This window comes from Heteronotia binoei, chromosome 3 (assembly GCF_032191835.1).
Source record: "Heteronotia binoei isolate CCM8104 ecotype False Entrance Well chromosome 3, APGP_CSIRO_Hbin_v1, whole genome shotgun sequence".
Lineage (NCBI taxonomy): Eukaryota > Metazoa > Chordata > Lepidosauria > Squamata > Gekkonidae > Heteronotia > Heteronotia binoei.
In genome coordinates, this window is record NC_083225.1 from 72,765,906 (window position 1) to 72,786,271 (window position 20,366).

General features: G+C 41.6%; 1 protein-coding gene across 5 annotated transcripts in view; it reads right to left on the reverse strand.

Moving 5' to 3' along the window:
- Positions 1-20,366, reverse strand: part of SH3KBP1 (SH3 domain containing kinase binding protein 1) — a 237,284-nt gene that overhangs the window by 63,078 nt on the left and 153,840 nt on the right. The window lies entirely within an intron of this gene.

Sequence of the window (20,366 nt, forward strand, 5' to 3'; positions counted from 1 at the left end):
CCAATGGAAAAATGCTCGACAAAAAATCTTTGGAAGAGAAAACTGGTGGGACAAAAATCCCATGGTTTGAATACTTGCAAACTAACAACTTGGTGACATCACTCTTAAAAAAATACAATTTCAATCGACCTCTTACTTTCTTTGAACACTTGCTATATTCTCCTTTTTTAAAGCAGAAGGGACTGATTTCATTTATTTATAAGGGTTTGCTAGACACTGATGCTGTTGATTTGTTATCCTATCAAGAAATTTGGCAAAGGAATAGTTCAATTAATTTTCAGGAGGATGTTTGGCAACAAATCTGGTCATCTCCTTCGTTTGTTTCAAAATCATTGAATATACAATTACAAACTCAAAAAATTTTGTTTCAGTGGTATTTAACACCTCAGAGATTAAGCCATATGGCGATAAATCAATCCTCCAAATGTTGGAAAAATTGTGGAGAGGTGGGCACATTTATACACTGCTGGTGGTCTTGCCCGAGGGTGCAGTCGTTTTGGGCAGTAATTGTGGCGAAAATCAAGGATATCCCGGGCTACAGTTTACCCTTAAGACTGGAACTCATTTTGCTTGACTGTTGGAAAGATTTTTCTATTACTTCTCTCAATAAATCCCTGATATCCCTTTTACTAGCTGCTGCTAAAATGGTGTTAGCCCAATTTTGGAAATCTCCCAGTATTCCTCCAGTTAAAACCTGGTATGCTAAAATCTGGGAGGTCTATGCTATGGACAAGATAGCAGATAGTTTATGCAATATAAACAATTCAGAAAGTAACGAATCTCTGATGTACAAGTGGCTTCCATTTCTTAAATTTTCTTTTGGTCCTGTAGATCAGATGCGTACATGTATACCTGGTAGATATTATGACATTATTAATTTGATGTAATTAATATATGGACAGAGTACTTATTTTTTAATTCAGCTGCCAATTATGTATGTGTGAGTGAATGTATGTATGTTTTGTTTTGTTTGTATTTTGTATATATATTTATATTTTGTTTTCTGTTGGTATGCTATACTTATACACAAAGAATGATTGCAGATACAGTCATTGATTGCTCTATTTGTATGTTTATTAAATTCAATAAAAAAGTTTAAAAAAAAAAGATATTCAGATATTATCTCCCATCAGAGTGCTAACTGTCATGACTTCCTCTGCGTAGCCCAGTGACTCTGAGTGTGCTTTATGCCAATAAAGGTCTGAAACTGAAACTGACTGTGAGTGTTCAGGAGAAGAGAGTTAGGAGGACCAGAGATACCAGGGAGGGACCAATGCCACAAAAGTGCCTGCTGTCAGTGTTCCAACAGAGTCAGAAAACCCCCAAAGCCAGAGCCTGAAATGGAGACCTCTCCTCCAGTCCCTGAAATAACCACCAGGCTTCTGCTGGGCATGATTTGAACTTGGGAGCGCTGACCCGCAGGGGATGCTCTGTGAGAATGGAATAAGGCCTAGGCCAAGGTGGCCCAAGGGAGGTGAAGTATTTGACTGACTGCACACAACTCCATCCCGGAGTCAGATAATGAGAACAATAATGCTCTGCAGGATCCAGGCCAAAGCACAGTGTGTACAGGAGCTCAACAATTGCCAGCAGGGCAGCTGAGCCTCATTACTTTCCAGCCTATTTTAGGCTGAAGCTTAGGAAAGCCATCCTGCTGGATCAACTGGTCCACTCAGCACAAGCCTGAGTTCCAGTCCCAGGTCCTACTGATGCTCTCAAACTTCACTACCCAGACCTGAGGGCACTGCTTCCAAGGAGGCCAGAATAGTGTAGGACACTAACCAGGGATGGCCCTACTTAGTTTCCAAGATCTGATGAGATCAGGCTAGTTTAGGCTATCCAGGTTATGGTGTAGAATGATTAGTATGCTATAAACATAACACCTAACATTTTTTCATCAAACCTGTATCATTGTAGTATCATCACTGCGGTTTATAAAACTAGCTTTTGTATACTTCTGTATGGTAAAAAGATAAAAAATTTCAAGGTCATACAGGACTGCCAAGCTCTTGCTGGAGGTGGACGTTCCCCCAGTTTGGGACCCCCCAACATGCCACCACAGAACAGGCTGCTGGGAGGATCCCCACCCTCAAAGAGTTCCATTGTCACGCAATGTGCCCAGCATGATGACATCACTCAGAAGTGATATTATTGTGCTGAGGATGCTCTAGCATTTGGGTAAAAATTATATGGTGCCATAGAGTTTTCACCCAAATTCTAGAATTTCCCTATGCATGATATGCCCAGTGCGATGATGTCACTTCTGGGGGATGCCAATATGTGCACGGAAAATCCCCTGCTGAAGCCAAAGTAGGACTTGGCAACCCTAAGATCAAGATATGACAGTGGCAGTCACGCTGGCTTACTCAGGTGTCTGCCCACTATATAAAATGGTAGAAAAGTCTGATGTTACATCATAAGGGGTGGAAAGAGGAGGACAGATGAACTAATATTGTGTCCTTGTGCTGATTTGCTAGGATGGTTTTTGTTCAGCCCAACTCATTTCTAGCATCAGAGTAAGGCTAGGAGCAGAATCAGGATAGAAGGCAAAATGCTGAGAGATAAGGTGAAGGGGTAGGATTCAGGTCTCTTTATTTATAGAACAAACTAGAGAAAGGCTACCTGACTCTGTAAACATCAAAATTCAAACAACTCACTTGTAGCTTGCTGTTCTAAGTTATTCTTGCACTGTTTAAAACATATAGTCATTCATTCTGGTATTTCTGGCTATCTTCAGATGTTACAGTCGTCATACAACTAGCTTCCTCCCCCTCCCCCTCACACAGTGGAAAAAACCTCCAGTCTGCTCAGAAACCCACTTTCCAACATCACAGTAAATTGGATTTTAGAGCTTATGAAATCAGAAAGCCTTTAACAACACTGCCCGAATGGCAAGGTGTTGTTGCAGAGCTAGAGGGTGAAAAAACCTTGCTATCATACTTCATCAATAAAGTGGAGGATGACTTAATCCCTAAAGTGCCTTTTTCTGCAGAAAGAACTCTCAATATCCTGTAAAAGGATATGGAACCTCTACATTTATTACATGAATGTCCACCTATACTGGCCATTAACTAGTTTCATGATCCAATTAGTACCATAACCATTGCTCTATCAGGATTTTAGTTTATTATCAACCTAAGACTGATTTCATTGTCTCAGTGAGACTTGAAAGAAACAGCAGAACTAATTAAATGTAACCAGGATGCTGATGACTCTGAACTTCAAGGTGAATATAAAACATATGGGAGAAGATGACTTCTAAAGAATACAATCTATTAGCTTCCATGGGGCATAAAATGAGTTCCATGAGCACTACCTGCTTACTACCTAGGAATGGAACTAATGCAAATTAGTCCCTCATATTCACCTTTTGGCAGTTCAGAAAGATATGCTTGATGGTATTAAAAATCACTGAAAGCTCTAGGACAATCAATAAGGACATATTCCCTCATCTATCTCCCAGAGAAGGTGATTCACTAACATAACATAACATAAACACTTCTCTGTGATTTACATCTCCCTTTTAAAATGCAAGACTATACAAACACCACTTATAACAAACACTGAATCAAGAAAAAATGCCTACAGCATTAAATAAACCTAAACACTATAAAAAAAAACACAGAGGCAGTGTCTGCCTTCATTCTGAACTAGGTAATTAGGGCTCAGAGCATCAGCCAGGTTCAGTTGAATCCTGGAGCTTCTTTTTAAGCTGCGACGTTAGTGTCCTAGGACTTATCTGTAACAAAGTACATCTTTTTAAAAAGGCCTTTGACACCATATACTCAAGTACTTGTAGAACATATTTCCAGAAAAAAACAGGTTGCTTACCTGTAACTGATGATCTTCAAGTGGTCATCTGTGCATTCACACCGAGGGGATGAAACTTTAGTGCCAATCCCCGATCGGTAGTACCCAAGACCAAGATTTTAATGTGCCAATGCCTCGTGAGCATGCGTGAAGCCCCCAACACGCATGCTCCTGGGACGGTGTGGAGATCCTTCTGACCGCAGTCAGTCACAAGAATGACCAACAGCAGAGGGGAAGGAGGGCGGGTGGTGTGAATGCACAGATGACCACTTGAAGATCATCAGTTACAGGTAAGCAACCTGTTTATCTTCTTTGTGGTATCTGTGTTCCACACCCATGGGAGATTAGCAAACCAGGCTTACCCAGGTTGCCCGGCTGTGTCTATGATGCCTCCTGACGTCAAGGGCATAGTACCTCATGAAAGCGTGAGGAGACGCCCAGGTAGCCGCCTTACAGATGTCAGCTAAGGAGGCACCCTTGAGGAATGCCATGGAAGTAGCCAGTGCCCTGGTAGAATGGGCACAGATAGGACCCGGCAAAGGCTGCTTCGCTAACAAGTAACACAGTTTAATAGCCTCCAAGATCCATTCAGATAGTCTCTGAGCCGAAATCTTATGGCCAAAGTTAGGGGGCACATAAGAAACAAACAAATGAGGGTCTCTGTGAAAGCTCTTTGTGCGATGCAAATAAAAGAGTAAGGATCGCTTAACATCCAGCGAGTGCAATTGCCGCTCCTCATCCAAAGAAGGTGAGGGATAAAACACTGGTAGAGTGACCTCTAAGTTCAGATGGAAACTCGACACCACCTTAGAAAGAAAGGCAACATCTGGTGCCAAAGACACCTCATCAGCATGGAAGGTGATGTAAGGAGGGTCAGAGCGCAAAGCCACCAGTTCACCTGCACGCCTAGCCAAGGTGATGGCGATCAGAAGAGCAGTCTTTCAGGATAAAATATGCAAAGGACAAGTGGCTAAAGGCTCAAACAGTTTTCCCGTAAGCCTACCCAACACCAAGGGAAGATCCCAGGAAGGAGACACTCTGGAAGGTGGGTGTAACCACAGTAGACCTTGTAGGAACCTTTTAGTATGTCCATGTGTGAACACAGAATTCCCTTCCACCAGGGCATGATGGGCTGAAATTGCAGCCAAGTAGACCCTAAAAGAAGAGTGAGACAGTCCAGCATCTATTAGGGACAAAAGAAACTCAAAAATTAGTCCAAGTCCAGCACTGTGGGCTAACCCACCCCTCTTCTGGACAAAAGTAGCAAATCTCGCCCACTTTCATAAGAGTGACGAGTCGAAGGCTTCCTACTATTCAGTAGGACGTGTCTTATCCTGCTGGAGAATACTGGAAGCTGATCCTCCAAGCAGTTAGCTTGAGATTGGGGATATTGTAATGATACAGGGACCCCTCCCGAGCTAGCAGGGGGTCTGGATCCGGAGGCAGCATGCGATACCAATCCCCCCCCCCCACATAGACAGGAGGATCGGAAACCAGTTCTGTCTGGGCCACCATGGAGCGATCAGAATACATTCTGGTCTCTCTTGCAGCAATTTGTGGAGTATTCTTATGAGGAGAGGTTTAGGAGGAAAAAGATACAGGAACTGGTTCCTCCATGAGAACAGTAGACTGTCCCCGAGGGACTCTGGCCTTTTCCCCCTTCTGGAGCAGTAGCAAGGGCATTTGCGATTCCACACTGTCGCGAAAGCGTCTATTTGCAGATATCCCCAAAGTTCGAATATGGGAGTCAGAACCTGCCAGTTCAGTTTCCACTTGTGTGGGGTCGCTGCCCCTCTGCTCAGGGAGTCTGCTCTCACATTGAGCTCTCCCGGCAAATGCGTGGCCACAACGAAGATATTTACTCTGATGCAACCTTCCCAGAGGCTTATCATTAAAGCGCACAGTTTTCTGGAAACCGTGCCTCCCTGTCTGTTGACATAGGCCATAGCAGTAGTGTTGTCTGTTAGGACAGCTACAGTCTTGTTTTCCAACAGGGGACTGAAGGAGGTGAGGGCTAACCTGATAGCAGTGAGCTCCAGGTAGTTGATGTGATGTCGTGCAAAAGAACGGGTCCATGGACCGCCTACATTCAAATCATCCAGATGAGCCCCCCATCCCCATAGAGAGGCGCCTGTCATTATTGTGACTGGCAAAGGTTGGCTCTCGCCTTCCACCAGGCCAGAGAGTGGAGAACTAAAGCAGGAATGGGTAAGGACCTCCTCCGAGAGTCCAGTAGTGGGTTGAAACACCTCAGGAACCACAGCTGTAAAGTCCTCATGCGAAACTTCGCGAAGCAAAGAACATTTGTGGTGGCTGCCATCAGTCCAGGAGACGCTGGAACTGAAGTAATGTCCCTCTCTTCTGAAGTTGTAGATGAGAGACCAGAGCAACAATGTCCGAAACTCTGCCCTCTGTTGGCCACAACCAACCAATTGTCTATATAAGGGAAGACGATTACACCCTGCAGACAGAGGTAGGCTGCAACCACCATTGTCTTTGTAAACACCCTGGGTGCTGTAGACAGGCCGAATGGAAGAGCCTTGTATTGGTAGTGGTCTGGCCCTATGGCAAAACAAAGAAAGGCCCTGTGGTTCAGTTGGATGCTGATATGAAAATAGGCATCCTTCAAGTCCAGAATAGCCATCCAGTCCCTTTCCTTGATCAGTGGTAGGATGCTCTGCAATGTTAGCATTCAAAATTTTTGGTAGGAAATGAAGATGTTCAGGTCCCACAAGTCCATAATTGGGCGGAGTCTGCCGTCCTTTTTGGGCACCGCAAAGTACCTCAAATAGAAACCTTGTCCCTTGAGGGCAGGTGGTACCGGTTCTATTGCTTGCTTGGTCGAGAGGTTCTGCACTTCCTCCAACAGGACCAGCGTTGGGTGAGTAATGACTAATTTTGAACCTGAGGGAAGCTGAACAAATTCTATCGCATAACCCTCCTCTATGATGGATAGGACCCATTTGTATGTAGTAATAAGCCTCCACACTGGTAGAAAATTGTAGAGGCATGTAGGGTCCAAGGAGGGGTGGAAGGGGGGGGATGGTACATTGGCCAAAGTCAAAGACCCTGTTTAGGGTTCCTGGAACCTTTAGACTTTGTTGGATGTGATGGTGGCGAAGAAAATTTTGATTTGCCCCCCAGAGTAAGGTTCTTGTTGTCGTGTTGTGGAGTACGAGGTTTCCATGACCTCTCCGGTGACTTGGGTGGGTAAGGTTTCTTGGACCATTGCCTAGGCTTCGAACGAGGTCAGTTAGGATGAGAGGTAGATGGCACACCGAGATTACGAGATGTTTTGATACTTTTGTCCATCTCTTGAAGGACACGGTCCGTAGTAGAACTAAAAAGTCCTTCCTCCTCGAACGGAAGATCTTCAACCCATGACCTTGTATCCACATGAAGTGCTGTAGAACGAAGCCAGGAGTGACGCCTTAAGGTCATCGCAGAAGTGAGCATCTTGGCTGCTGTGTCAACCATATGCTTGGATGCTGTCAGTTGTTGTTTGGAAAGGAGCAATCCCTCCTTCAAAAGCCTCCTTGCAGAGGTCTGCTTATCGTCTGGCAGAGAGGTTAAAAGTGGAGCGAGTTGTTCCCACAGGGAGTAATGGTACCTGGCCATGCACGCCGAATAGTTGGATATTTTAATACCCAAGGCACCAGCTGTATAAAACCGCCTGCCGAAATTGTCCAGCCTTTTACCCTCCTTATCAGGAGGCGTAGAGTGGGTTTTTCAGGCCTTAGATGATGATGTGACCACGACTGAATTGGGGCGAGCATGGGAAAATAAATACTCAGCCCCCTGCTCTTGAACCTGGTACATATGGTCCAACCTCCTAGAAGAGATGGGGGTTGAAGCCAGCTTCGCCCATGGCTCCTTGATAGCTTGCTGTATGACCTTAGTCACCGGTAGCGCTATCAGTGTCGATGTGTCTCGCTGGATAATGTTGAACACTGTGTCATCTATCACAGGCTGGGGTTGTACCATGGGCAACAACAAAGTTTTGAGCCAGCCTTTTAATGAGGTCCCCATATGATTTCAAGTCCTCTGAAGGGGAGATATGGAGATCCTCAGCTGTTCTCTGCTCCGGGGATTGCTCAGAGTGATGCTCTTCATCTGACTACGGCGCCAATGGAGAAGGGGACTCACTCCGATCGACGCCTTCGGTGAGATGCGGCGGCTCTGAGAGATGTTCTGGTGTGCAAGACCTTGAAGTATGGGTCCTCGGTTGCGATTCCGGAATTGCGGTAGATGACTTGGTCGGAGCTGACCAGGGATAAGGTGCCTGGTAAGGAAATCCTCTGAATGGGTACGACCAGGGGCGCGGATCCCAGTTCAGTAACGGAGCTGGGCATCGGAAGGAATCAGGCTGATCCCATTTGATAGATCTGACCACCGGCATCGATGAAACCCTTGTTCGAGGGGTGTCGGTATCGAGCGGTGAGGTGGAGTCTGTGCTGCTGTGAGATGTCACCCTTGGTGAGATCAATCTTTGGGTTAGGTCGATCTCGGGTTCGGAGCCAGAGCATGGATCATTCGGTCCTGAGGGGCTTTTTGATTGCGCCGGGAAAGCCAAGATGTATTCTGGCGGTATCGGTTGCACAATTGTTGGGTCCGAACGCTTCTTCGGTGGCGGAGAAGGAGTATGCTGGTCGACCTGTTTCTTCTTTTCCTTCCGCTTCTTTTGCTCCTGTGAGGAGCGCTCCCTGCCTCCCTTAGCCTTCTTGACTGGAGTGGAGGAATCGAAAGCTGACACCAAACCCACATGCTTGGGGGGGCAGTCAATGTGAAAGGCTTGAGTCTGTTGACTCATCGCAGATGGAGACGTCGGTGTCGATGCTGAAACAGGTGCTGCCGACATTGATCCTGTCGATTGTGGGGTCAAGGTCGATTACAGTAATGCTGCCGAAAGTCTGGTCGCTTTGTTCTTCCTGGTTTGGTGGGAAAACATGGAGCAGTGGTGACAGGACTCGACCCGATGACCTTCACCCAGACACAGAAGACACAGAGAATGTCCGTCCGGAGGCGGAATTTTACTCCTGCACTGGCGACAGCGTTTAAAAAATCCCCAACGCTTTTCCATGAACAAGTCCACAAGGAAAAGGTGGGAAAAAACAAGGGGGGAAAGCCCCTAGGGGTCAAAACCCCCACTAACTACTAATAACAACGACGATTTTTTTTAACTATTAACTAAAACTATTAACTATAACTACTACAAAGAAAAAATACCCAGTAAGGATAGAGAGTAATTACCAACCAGAGAAGCTTGAACGATACACTGTCCGATACGGCGGTCAAAAAGGAACTGGCGGGATTTCTGTGCCGCCCTGGAAGCATGCGTTTTGGGGGCTTCGTGCATGCTCACGGGGCATTGGTGCGTTAAAATCCCGGTCTTGGGTACTACCAATTCGGGGATCGGCGCTGAAGCTTCATCCCATAGGTGCGAAGCACAGAGACCACAAAGAAGATGATGCATTCTGTGTTGTGGTACTGTAATTCTCTCACAAAGTCAACAATGTTTCAGCATTCAGATTTGTCAACTCTTTTTCTCCTGAGTCCTCAAAATATATATTTATTTTTATACTTTCATTTTCCACTCAAGAGGCAATGAAATCAGCATTCATGGACAAAATTTTATTTATTTATTTTTAAACTCAAAATTTTTATTATTTTTTAACAAGAAAGAGTTTCCAAATAAGAAATACAATATTACAATATTTTAAACATCAAGAACATAATCCAGAACACACCCATACATACCCACACATGAACCACACACACACACACACACACACACAAAAAGGGGGGGGAGGGGAGGGGGGAAGGTTGATTGTATTATCTTCAGGTACTCCAAGTCCCACAGCCAAAATTCTTAGGTTAGTCATTAGTGACAGCAAATACACCTCAATATAAAACAAAATTTAGGTACTTCATCGGCATTTTATTCTTTTTTGACGCATTGGCATTCACGTGGTCGAAAAAATTGAACCACTTTTCAACAAAAAAAGCTCCTGCCTTAGGATTGTCACTCAGTGTAAGTTGAGAAGCTATTTTGTCCTGTATAATCATTTCCCAGACCTTTTGAAACCATTGAGTAATTGAAGGGATTTTTGCCACTTTCCAAGACTTTGCCAACAAGATTTTACCTGCCAATATCAAGAGGGTAATAAGTTCCTTTTTTTGTTTAGAGTAAGCATTGGATGGCCAGTAGTTAAGCAGAATGGATTCTGGGGTCCGAGGAATGGTCTCATTAACAATGATCTCAATTTTGCTTATCAGGGTATTCCAAAAAGTTTGAATTTTCTGACAAGACCACCAACAATGGAGAAATGATCCAATTTCCCCACAACCTTTCCAACAAAGGGGATTGTAGCCTTTACTTGCATGGCTGAGGGAAAGAGGAGTCAAATACCATCTTGAAGACAATTTAAATTGTTGCAATTTAAAATTTGTGCAACGGGATTTGCAGATTGGAGACATCCAAATCGTGGCCCACTGGTCTTCTGTTAGATTTATAGAACAGTCTTTGCTCCAAGCGTTTTGTTGTGCAGAGGCCGATGCCCATTTTTTTTGATTTAATAAATGGCATAGTTTTGAAATCACACCTCTCATTGTTGTGTTTTCTTTAATTATTAGTTTTTCAAAAACATTTAGTTGATTTTCGGGTATCATAACAGGGACTATTTTATTTAACACATCATAGAGTTGATGATATTCATACCAGGGAATTTTGATTCTATATTTGGATTCCAATTGTTCACGAGTAAGCAGATGGCCCTTGGAACTGACATCTGAAATCCTAAGGATGCTTTGTTGTCGCCAATTTCCAAAACCCTCCTTAGATATTCCTGGAGGAAACCAAGGCTGACCCAAGAAGGCCATTACTGGAGTGGAGGGCTGAACTACAAGATTTCTATATTCATCCCAGATCTCCAAGGTGCATCTCAAAAAAGGGTTATTCAACACTATTTTACTTCGTTCAGCTCTAGTATTCCAAAGGAATTCGTTTAGACGCACAGGGTGTATACTTGCAGATTCGATTTGAATCCATGGTAGCTGGCATTCCTTTCTGGTGTAAAGTAAAACATTTCGAAGCTGGGCTGCCACATAATAGCTGTTCAAGATAGGTACAGCCAAACCACCCTTAGCCGTAGGCTTAGACAGGACCTGATATGAGATCCTTTTTTTCTTATTATTCCATATAAAAAGGGAGAAGCATTTTTGCCAAGATTTCATATCATTGCTTTTTATAGGAATAGGAAGATTTTGGAATAAAAAAAGAAACTTAGGTAAAACAAAAGTTTTTAACAGGTCTATTTTCTCTAGTAAACTAAGCTGAAGCTTAGCCCATTTGTTCAAATTAGTTTTAGTGGTGATAAAGAGTTGTTTATAATTTGCTTCGAATAATTTAGATTGGTCCAAAGGTATGTAGATGCCTAGATGATGCCATGATTTGGTAACCCATTTAAAGGGAAAAGAAAGTTCTAAACATTGGTAGACATCTGGAGGAAGGTGAATCGGGAAAATCTCCGATTTAGACATATTGATGGTAAAGCCTGAGAACTTCTTAAATAATGTTAAAGTCTGCATTAATTTGGTTAATGAATGCAAAGGGTTGGTCAAATAAAAAACAGTGTCCTCAGCAAAAAGGCTAATTTTGTGGGAAATACCTCTCACCATGATACCTTCTATATCAGGGTCCGACCGTATTAAGTGGGCCAGAGGTTCCAACGAGATGGCAAACAAGATTGGAGAAAGCGGACATCCTTGACGTGTGCCCCTTGATAAATGAATTTCGTCTGATCTGTGATTGTTAATGGTTAATTGTGTTTTAGGGTTTTTGTAGATAGCCGAAATGGAATTTAAAAAATTGGGGCCAAATCCCATGTAATTTAAGACAGCTTTTAAATAATTAATTTCTAGCATATCAAACGCTTTCTCTGCGTCCAAAGAAAGAATTAAAGAAGGTATTTTAGACGTCTTGCCAAAATGTATTAGATTGAGGGTTCTCCTAATATTGTCTGAGATGGAGCGTCCTGGAATGAATCCTGCCTGATCAGTGTGTACGTAAGAACAGATAATTTTATTTAGTCTGCGGGCCAAGATAGTTGAAAATTTTTTGAAATCATGATTCAGAATTGAAATCGGTCTGTATGATTTGGGGTTTTGTTTGTCCTTGCCTTCTTTGTAAATCACAATCATCTTGGAATCCTTCCATGAATCCGGAAGTACACCAGAGATCATAGCAAGATTACAAGTTTTTAGGAGAGGCTGTAAAACGTCAGAACTAAACTTTTTATAAAATTCCACTGGGAACCCGTCCTTCCCTGTTGCCTTATTGTTTTTTTATAGAGGATAGTGCCTCCATAAGTTCAGATTCCGAAATCGGTCTGTCCATAAATTCAGCATCCTCTTTGGTTAATTTTCTGTCAAAATTAGCATTTTTAAAAAACGTTTTAAAATCTAAGTTACTATCAACAGTGGATGAATAGAGAGAAGAATAGTACTCCTGAAACACGCCAGTGATTTCCTTAGGAGTGACATAAACCTCTCCTTTGATTGAACGTATAGAATGGATTATTGTAGTTTCCCTCTGTTGATGTAACCTAAACTTTAAGAGTCTAAGGGATTTTGAAGTTTTAGTAACAAATTTCTGTTTCAAATATAACAGTTTTTTTTTGTATGACTGACGTTTCAAGCAGTTCTAATTTGTTTCTTTCAAGTGAGAGTTTTTTAAAATATTTCTTTCCCCCATATTTCATGTGTTTCTTTTCCAATTCGGCAATTTTACTTTGTTGCTCTAAAATAGCTTTACATCTGTTTTTATGGCATGCTGCGGCAATAGAGATTAAATTCCCTCTGAGCACAGCCTTAAATGCATCCCATACCAGATGTTGAGACACTCCGCAGTTGCCATTATGAAGAAAATAATCTTGAATTGATTTTCTAACTTTCTCACAAACGCTCTCCGTAGACAGAAGGAGTTTGTTTAAAGACCAAGTTGGGCCTTTATTGTCAGAGTCAGCAAAAGACAACACTCCAGACACCCAAGAATGGTCAGAGATTGTTCTAGAGCCTATGTTTGCATTGTCAACAAAATTTAAAAGATTAGGGGACATTAAAATATAATCAATTCTGGAATAGGAATTATGGACGTGAGAAAAAAAGGTATAGTCTCTCGTTCCTTGGTTTAGTGTCCTCCAGATGTCTACCAAGTTAAAAGAAAGTAAGAGATCATGTAAACCTGACTTTTTGGGAGAAATGCGCTTAGACCCTGTACGACTCGACTTGTCCAGTGCTGAATCAACAATGTAATTAAGGTCACCTCCGATGATGAGCTCACCCTGCTTGAAACCCATCAGGTCAGAGAAGGTTTCCTCCAGGAATTCCAACTGGCCACTGTTTGGTGAATAAATAGATGCAATTGTTAGTGGTTTGCCGTTTAGAATGCCTTTGACAAAAACATATCTGCCTTTAGGATCAGCTTTCTTATGTTGCACACTGAAAGACACAGTTTTAGAAATTAGGATTGCCACTCCCCTCGCTTTTGAAGTACCTGCAACTTGGAAAATCTGGTTAAACCATCTGGAACGTAATAAGGAAGAGGTTTGCTTTTTTGCATGGGTTTCTTGGAGGCAGACTATCTGAGGTCGTTCTTTGGCCAGCAGATTAGAGATTCAAGCCCTTTTGATCGGGTTTTTAAACCCTCTGCAGTTCCAGGTGAGAACTTTAATATCCCTAGACATGGTGAGGCTAGAAAAGATAAATTAAAAAAATAAATAACTATATAAATAAATAAAGTTATTAAGGTGCACTAGCTACCGCAGATTTGACCGTGGTGACCCGGAGCGACTTGCGACAATAGCACTCAAAGACAAAAAGAAGGGGGGGCACACAATTTAATTCAACGCAGGTTTAAGTTAAAATAAATAGATTATATATATATATATATATAAAAAGGTAGGAACACCACAAACACCACAAGGGGAAGGAAAAATGGGTAAAGAACACACACACTCACACACACACAACACTCAGCAAAACAAAATGACTTTTACCTTTCCTAAATAGCTTATAGGAAGGTAAACTGTAGTCAAGCTAACATAAAAAAAACCCTAATTCGGGTATCGTTTCGAAACCTCTTTTATACAAAGAGGTCAGGGAAAACACTTTTAAGTTTCCCTATCTTGAAACTTCTACACTCCTTCCAGGAGGGCGTAAGTAACCTTTAACAGATAATTAAGAACCTATCTCCTCCTCCTTCCCCATTAAAAGTATTAAATAACAAACTCCAACAAACATTGTCTACAATAATGATATCTGTCAGTACTCACACATTTGTAATATAAAGGTCTTTCAAAAGCCTTAATAAGTAAGTATACACCACATACACCAATATAGATTCATTGTTCGTCTCAAATTGCATGTATTATGCCGCCTCTGACCTCTAAAAGACTGTTATAATTCCCCAGTTCCCTTATCCCTCCGTTTCATATTTTATTTTTTATTTATCCATTTATTTGGCCTCATTATAAATCATAGCACCAGCTCATGTTAAGTTAAGTAAATTTTACTAAAGCACCTAAGCCCTCCCCTTCCCCCCCCCTTTGTATACAAATATATATACAAAAAAGGGGGGAAAGGTGTTTTAACAATTCACCCTATATGAGAACTGACTTGTGGCCATAGGAAGCCTGACATCAGCTCTCAGCTAGGCTTTGGGATGTAAGTCTTGTATCAAAAAGATATATCTCTACAAGTAGTAAAAAATTGGTTTACAACTTAAAGTACTCTGAATCGTTTTCAACAAGTAGGAAATAATTATCCTCTTACCACGAGGTGTTACAACAATGGCAAAAGTAGATATAGGCTTATATATGTTAAGGTGTAAAGTAAAATAAATAAATAAATAAATAAAATAAAAAGTAAAAAATAACTATACATATATGATTTATAGTGTGTTACTGAAAAGTTATGACAGCGGTAAGTTGATTAAATTGGTGATCAATGAACTGCTAGAAAAATTCATTTTGCCTTGGAAGAAATAGGGATCAGCCTTAAATAGAGATTTTTAAGATCATACATCAGCCATAAGCCTCTTTTTAAATATATCAAATTTAAGCCTCCAGGCCAATAGGATAGTCAATTAACAAAAAACAAAAAAAACCCCAAAAACACAACAGTTCATTATTTTAGAAACCACTATTTGAGTACTATGCAGTATCTGTCATCAAAAGCAGTAGAGACAAGACAGAAACTGTAAGCCAAGAAAGAGAGGAAGAAAAATAATAATAATAATAAAAAGGGGAGGGGAGGAAAAAAGCCTTGCCAGTGTCAAAACTGAAATCAATGGCCTGCCGTCAAAGCCCCTTCCATCTCTCATGCACGTCAGTGTGCTAGTTAGATTTATATACAAAGAAGCTCCCGGCCAGGTCCACGTCTGCCGAGCTCAGCCAAAGCTCCAGGGTCCTGGGACAACAAAATGAGCCAACAGAGAAAAACAAGTAGAGTAGTGATTTAACGACTAAGCACTATCTAAAGTCATTGGTATTAGAAACTGGACTTAAACAGCAAGCAGATAAAAGGGGGTAGGAGCTTAGCTAACATCATTACTAAAGTCGATACTCTACATTACTAAAGTCGATACTAGCAACGCTCCTCCCCATCTTCATGTATTATAATCAGCTAAATATTCTAAAGGCAGCGAAGCCGTTAAACAAGCTTTAGTAAGGTCAAATCAATGAAGAGATCGGTGTCCGGGAGCAGAATCTTTAAATGACGGTGTGAGACAGATAAGAAACACCACTACGCGGCTGCGTCTTCATCAGGCACTCGGCTTCTCGGCACCGGAAACAGCTTCCACAACTCATCCTTCTCTTCCGGCGTGAGCTGGAGCGATAAGGCGTCCATTAACTCAATCCCTGATTGCGCATCATAAACTCTATACAAGACGCCATTTTTATATAGCAGAATCTTCGACGTTGGACTCCACCGGAACCTCAAATTACTTGAATGCAGCTTATTCATAATAATCTTTAAATTCCGTCTTTTCTCCAGCGCTTCAGGAGACAGATCCAATAAAAGTAAAATTCTTTTGCCATTATACATTAAGTCATCGCTCTGCCTTGCCTTTTGCAAAATCATTTCTTTAATTCTGGAACTGGAAAACTGCACCAGAATGTCCCTATTAAAGTTGTTGCGCAGCGACTTCCTAGACCCCAACCTTTGGACTTTAACTATGTTATTCGCCATATTGCCTTGGAACCCTAATTTTTCTTGGAGCCAGCCCGCAACAAACAGCAACAAGTCACTTTTATCTTCAGCCCCTTCATCAAACCTGCGTAATTTCAGGTTTAAAGCCCTCCATTTGTTTTCTAAGATTAAAAGTCTGTCTTGAAGTTTGTTTTCGTTGCTATTGATAATCACAAGCTCTTTTTTGATGGACAGCCCCAGTTCCGCGGATTGTTCCGCTATTTTCGCGGTAGTGGCTAGGTCCTCTGTTAGTTCTTGCACTTGAGCTTTTAAGGGCCTGATATATTCTGCTATGGTTTCAGAGAAGTATTTGTGTATATCCAGGTGTAACAGATCAAGGTCTCTACGGGAAATGGGGCCATCGTCTTCGGGAACGGGAGCCTCAGGGGAGTTTTGCTGATTGAGGTGAGGGGTAGTAGGGCTGAGCGCCATTTTACAGGCGAGCGGGGAACTCGAGACCAGGCCACCAACTTATTAGAACTCTCAGGCGAAAAGTAGTCTGAGACAGCAGCTTTTTTTGCCGAAATCTGCTTCTTCTTTAGCCGCACCGTCTTTCCTTTAGATTTAGTTGTCATTGGAGTTTGTAATGTCGTTTTATTTGTATAAAGGGGAAGGAGATAGTCAAAGCTCGCTTATTTTGCGTCCGCCATAGCCCCCCCGACAAAATTTTATTTTTAAAAACTGTCACAAGCATATTTATTTATTTTACTTAAAACATTTATATGCTGCCTTTTCACCCAAATAGGGTCCCACAAACATTCTACAGGAACGATTCAAACATACCAACTGGCTTTTATTCTCACAGATGAATATGGTTCCACGTTCGCAACTGCAAAATGGACTCTTTATGGTTTTTCCCCAGTATGGTTTTGTTCTTTTAATAACTGGAAGCACCATCTCCAGTAGTACTGCCTAGCCCACCAGTTAAGAACCCCTTCTGAAGCTGCACTCTCTGTACCCTTCCTTGGAGAGGCTGGCAGTCAGAGACAGGGCTTTTTCAATAGTGGTGCCTCACCTCTGGAATGCTCTCTCTTCCCCATGAGGCTTGCCTGATGCCTACCATATTTTTCTTTAGGTGATAGGCTAAAACATTCCTTTTAATAGATGCTTTGAACTAAAGGGTTTAATATCTTTTATTAAAGAGATAAAGTGTTCTATCATCTGATCTGGCCTGAAAACATATCTATATCATTTTAGGCAGTTTGATGTGTGTGTTATACTCTTTTCATATCCTGATTGTATTTAATGGCTTGTTTTGTTTTTATGGCTATGGTTTAATGTTTAATTGTTTAATGTTTTGATTATAAGCTGACTTCAACAGTATAATTTTTCAGACAAGTAACTGTGGATGTTTCCTAATTTGCTACTTCATTGCAGAAGTGGGTTGAAGTGTACTTTATATGTTGGGGATCTGTAATCAGATTCTCAGTGTTTAGTTTAGACTTTAAAATAAATTGTAAAAGGTCTCAAGATGGTGACTGTGCTGAATGGGGGGTTAACTCAAGCCACCAGGGCCCTATCATTCAAAAGAACTAAACCTTCATAGCATTGCCTGGAGGAACTTCTCTGAGCTTATGAGGAATAGCAGGAAATGATTAAATACAGCCCAGGTGTGACATTTCCAAAATGCTCATCACACACACATCCAAAGCACACTTATTTGAAATTAAATTCTATTTAATGTGGATTAATTACAACTAACGATCAGGGTACAGGTTTATCCTAAATTAACTGATGACAAGTATATGCATCTTCAACAATACTTAAAATGCTTACAATTCAAATACACTGAATTTCCTTCTTCATTGCTTACATCTACAACTATTTCTCCTTTTCTTGAGTTCTATTATATACCCATCAAGGTTGGTTTGGTGTTTCTTTTTCTCACCAGGACCTTTTTTCACTTTCTGCCCACCTTTAGTTTTTAATTTCTTTTTAGATTAACATCTATGGGAAACAGCACAATTGTTAAGTTCATGGAAAAGGAAACAGCCAACCCACACATTTTTCCGTTCAAGTGTCAACTTATTCCATAGATTATGCAGAGGAATAGAAACCGACAGAAATTTGTAAGATACTTGTATATGCGGAATGCAAACTGCCCTGATGATTATGTGATTCTAATATCTGTGAATGCCACATCTAGAGACAAGATGACTATCACATAGTTGATAGAAAATTTGACTAGAGACTAGAAAACAGAGACTAGAAAATTTGCTGAACAGCCAAAATGATGCAATAAAGTTAGCACTAAAACAGCAGCAGGAAGCACTCTGGCACAAGGGCTACCAGTTATGATTTCAGCAACCCTGTCAAAACTGTTGCCCAGAAATTCTCACTATTAGCCCACTTTTTTGACATAATTACAATTTATTTATTTATTTAGTGGACTTATATCCCGCCCTTCTCACCGAAGTGTCTCAGGGCGGTTGTTTTAAGACAGTCCTCCAGTCCAAATGTTTTAAGACAGTCCTCCAGGTACTTTTCATAGATGTCTTTGAAATGGGAATGACAACAGCTCAGATACAGGCTGAGACGTATGTTCCACTGCTGGCAATGTGTGAGTTTATAGTGTCAGTCTAAGACTGAGTGTTCAAATTTCTAGCAGCCAAGAAGCTACCTGGATAACCTTGGGCCAATTACAATCTCTCATCTGATCATACCTCAAAGGAATCTTGTAAGGATAAAACAGAAAGACTAGATAAACCAGCATGAGCTCTTCCTAAGAATTCTGGAATAAAAATGTAACAGATACATTTCAATAAGGCTTGCAAAGACCTTTTTTATGGATTTTATTTTTTGATGGATTGTGTTCTTTCTTACCCTAACAATGATTATCAGTGTTAATTTTTTTTAAAAAATGACTGAATGCTTATTGCAGTCCCAGCACTAGAAGAAGTGGAGAGAGCTGTGAAGGTGATGGCCCTCCTTTACCATAACCCATCAATAACATGATCACACACAATATTTGGAATGTGTGGAATAAACTGGTCACTTTTATTGGTTATAGCTGTAAGAAGTCTTGGACCAACATGGATCACTGGATCCTAGCATTGACTGACCAGCCGGTCAGTCGACGTCCACAGATCCACATGGCTTGCTGGTTGGGATGGGCAGAACTATGAGATGGCAGGTTGCTGGATTCTACAAGGATGATTGCCCCTAGGTGGTCTCCCCTGCCAACTGACACCCTGTTAGGTAGCCCCTGAGCTGGGCATGTCCCTTGGAAGCTTTCACCTCACAATCCCTTAAAGAGATTCCCATATGCCAGGAAATGGCATGCAGGCCAATTTCCTAAAATGGATCTGACCCCATGCTGACACTGCCCTAAAGTTGTGACACACATAGAAAATATTGTGAACAATAACATAACATAAATACGGACTTGCCTTCAATTCCTTATACACAGGGAGGGATGGGTGGGCAAGCTATCTGTGGGCAAGCTATCTGTGCAACCAGGCGAAATGACCAGGCAGTGCGGTGCACTTCTTCCCCCAGTGGGCCCCTCCCCTTCACGTCCCATAGGACCTGTTTAAGACCCTCATAGGCCTATCTGGGATGGGACGGCCAAGGTTTTGCACCATAATTGACTGTCCAGCCCCCAGCTACTGGTGCTCCCCTGTGCCTTCATGGAACACGTCCTCCCCGGCCACCCCCACTGACCTGCTGTCTCTGCCCTTTCCATGAGCCTGCAAACTGGACCTGTGGGTGAGTTGGGGTCCCCACTTTTCACTTCTCATGTTCAAGATATTTCAAGAATATTTTAGACATTTCAGTATATAGCAAAATGTTAAAATGCTATCCTTCCTTCCATTCCATTCTCGTTTGTTCTGTTCCAAACAAGAAAAGGAAAGACACATGGAACACTGTAAGTTGAAAAGTCTATTCAGGGAATTATGTAGCTTCATTCCATGTTTCAAGCAGAAGCTGAAACATCTGCTTTTAAACATACACATGTATACACAAAATGAATTAGAGTCTTATAGATGTAAAATTATACTAAGAGACTGGTATATAGTACATTAGCAGTTTTTTCATTGTACAATGGTGGAAACTGTAAAATTGTAATTAAATTTATTTTTACTATGATAACTAGGTTTCATATGAAGCCCTAATTATGTCTTCAAGCAGAAAGCACAGAAAGCTTACCAGCATCAATAATGTAGAAATCTTTTTTATGGAAACCAACAACGTCAATATGCCTATTTTTGGGAACAGGCCTTAAAGTACTCTCAAAAAATCAGCACAAGCATATAAAACTCTTCCAACAGAGAGAAAGAGTTCAAGTTTATCAAACAGCAAGTCTT